The 3,022-nt window shown below is 37.6% G+C and overlaps 1 non-coding gene across 1 annotated transcript; it reads left to right on the plus strand.

The window, feature by feature from the left end:
* The first annotated feature begins 2,596 nt into the window (after positions 1-2,596).
* LOC111761293 (U6 spliceosomal RNA) lies at positions 2,597-2,703 on the plus strand. Its single transcript, XR_002794696.1, has one exon. It is a non-coding gene; the product is annotated as a U6 spliceosomal RNA (small nuclear RNA).
* Positions 2,704-3,022: the final 319 nt, after the last annotated feature.

The following is a 3,022-nucleotide window of genomic DNA, read 5'->3' on the forward strand; positions in this document are numbered from 1 at the left end:
GCTATCCAAGCATATTTGGGGTTTCTGGTGAGGTGTAGGTGATCTCATGTTGGAAATAAAGAGCCATAGTCTCCTGTGTTGAGTTGGTTCAACAAGGACCTACTTGAATCTCCTACCGGACCTCTCAGGCAGCTTTCCTGTTGCCCTGGGAGAGAGAGAGAGAAGTGAGGAAAGGAGAAAGGGGGATGATCAGATCCCTAAGTGTATTTTTTAACTACAAAGAGGATTCCTGGCTTGAAACGTTGGTTCTTTATTTATTTTATTTTTTTTCCTCGTGGTTGCTAATATTGTTTTGTCTCCTGGTCTTCTCTCTTCTTATATCCTCCAAGGTACTTTTCATTTATTTTGGTTTTTTTCTCATTTTCTTTTTCTTGCTTGTTCCCCCCCCCCCTTTTCTTGCCCCCCATTTTCTCTCTCTTTTTTTTCTTTTCTCTCTTTCCCCTTATTTTATTTTATTTTCTTCATATAATAGGTACTGCAGGGAGCACTTCACATTTGCTGAGTTTCCTCATCCACAAGAAAGGAAATTACAGACAAATTTCTCTAAAGAACCTAGATGCAAAAATCTTCAACAAAATACTTGCTAACCTTATTCAACAACACGTTAAATGAATTATACACTATGACCAAGTGGGATTCATTTCAGGTATGCAAGGATGGTTCAACATAAGAAAATCAATCATGGGAAACGGACTTTGGCCCAGTGGTTAGGGCATCCGTCTACCACATGGGAGGCCCGCAGTTCAAACCCCGGGCCTCCTTGACCTGCGTGGAGCTGGCCCATGCGCAGTGCTGATGCGCGCAAGGAGTGCCGTGCCACACAGGGGTGTCCCCCTCGTAGGGGAGCCCCACGCGCAAGGAGTGCACCCATAAGGAGAGCCGCCCAGTGCGAAAGAGGGAGCAGCCTGCCGAGGAATGGCGCCGCCCACACTTCCCGTGCCACTGACGACAACAGAAGCAGACAAAGAAACAAGACGCAGCAAATAGACACAGAAAACAGACAACTGGGGGAGGGGAATTAAATAAATAAAAATAAATCTTTAAAAAAAAAAGAAAATCAATCAATGTAATACACCATATAAACAGATTAAAGAAAAAAAATCACATGATTATATCTATAGATGCAGAAAAAGCATTTGACCAAACACAGCACACTATCTTGATAAAAACATTGCAAAAGATTGAAATACAAGGAAATTTTTTGAACATGATACAGAGTATATATGAAAAACCCACAGACAACATTGTTTACAATGGTAAAATCCTAAAATCCTTCCCTCTAAGATCAGGAACAAGACAAGGATGCCCACTCTTACCCCTTCTATTTAACATTGTCTTAGAAGTACTTGCTCAAGCACTGAGGAAAGAACCAGATATAAAAGGAATTTCAATTGAAAAGGAAGAAGTCAAAATTTCATTATTTGCAGATGACATGATTCTATACATAGAAAACCCTGAGAGGTCTACAACAAAGATTCTAGAACTCATACATGAGTTTAGTAAAGTCGTAGGTTATAAGATCAATGTGCAAAAATCAGTAGCATTTCTGTACACCATTAACGAGCAAGCTCAGGAGGAAATCAAAAACAAATACCATTTACAATAGTCAATAAAAAAACAAATACCTAGGAATAAATTTAAATAAAGATGTAAAAAACTTATACACAGAATACTACACAAGACTGATCAATGAAATCAAAGAAGACCTAAACAAATGGAAGAATATTTCCTGTTCATGGATAGGAAGACTAAACATTATTAAGATATCTATCCTTCCAAAACTGATCTACACATTCCATGCAATTCCAATAAAAATCAGCGCAGCATTCTTTAAGGAACTAGAAAAACTAACTATGAAATTTATTTGGAAAGGAAAGAGGCCCCGAATAGCCAAAGACATATTGAAAAAGAAAAATGAACTTGGAGGACTCACTCTACCTGACTTCAAAACATACTACAAAGCTACAGTAGTGAAAACAGCATGGTATTGGCACAAGGACACACACATAGACTGATGGAACCAAATTGAGAGTTCTGATATAGATCCTCATATACATAGCCATATAATATTCAAAAAAGCCACCAAATCCTCTCAACTGGGAGAGAATGGCCTATTCAACAAATGGTGGCTGGAGAACTGGATATTCATATGTAAAACAATGAAAGAGGATTACAGTCTCACACCTTATACAAAAATCAACTCAAGATGGAACAAAGACCTAAATATAAGAGTCAAGACCATAAAGATTTTGGAAAGCAGCGTAGGGAAGCATATACAAGATGTTGTAATAGGAAATGGCTTCATGAACTTCACACCAAAAGCACGAGCAGCAAAAGAAAAAATAGATAATTGGGACCTCCTCAAAACTGAAGCCTTCTGCACCTCAAAGGTGTTTGTCAAGAAAGTGAAAAGAGAGCCTACATGATGGGAGAATATATTTGGTAACCACATATCAGATAGGAAACTTATAACCTGTATATATAAGAACTTCTATATCTTGAAAATAAAAAGAGAAACAACCCATTTTAAAAATGGGAAAAAGATTTAAGCAGACACTTCTCCAAAGAAGAAATACAAATGTCTAAACAGCACATGGTGCTCGCTTCGGCAGCACATATACTAAAATTGGAATGATACAGAGAAGATTAGCATGGCCCCTGCACAAGGATGACATGCAAATTCATGAAGCATTCCATATTTTTAAGTGGGATTTATTTCAGGTATGCAAGGATGGTTCAACATAAGAAAATCAATCAATGTGATACACCATATAAACAGATTGAAGGAAAAAAATCAAATGATTATATCTATAGATGCAGAAAAGGCATTTGACAAAATACAGCACCCCTTCTTGATAAAAACACTTCAAAAGATCGGAATACAAGGAAACTTTTTGAACATGAGAAAGAGTATATATGAAAAACCTACAGCCAACATTGTTTACAATGGCGAAATCCTGAAATCCTTCCCTCTAAACTCAGGAACAAGACAAGGATGACCATTGTCTCTGCTCCTATTTAA

Source organism: Dasypus novemcinctus, chromosome X (genome assembly GCF_030445035.2).
Source record: "Dasypus novemcinctus isolate mDasNov1 chromosome X, mDasNov1.1.hap2, whole genome shotgun sequence".
In the NCBI taxonomy this organism is placed as follows: domain Eukaryota; kingdom Metazoa; phylum Chordata; class Mammalia; order Cingulata; family Dasypodidae; genus Dasypus; species Dasypus novemcinctus.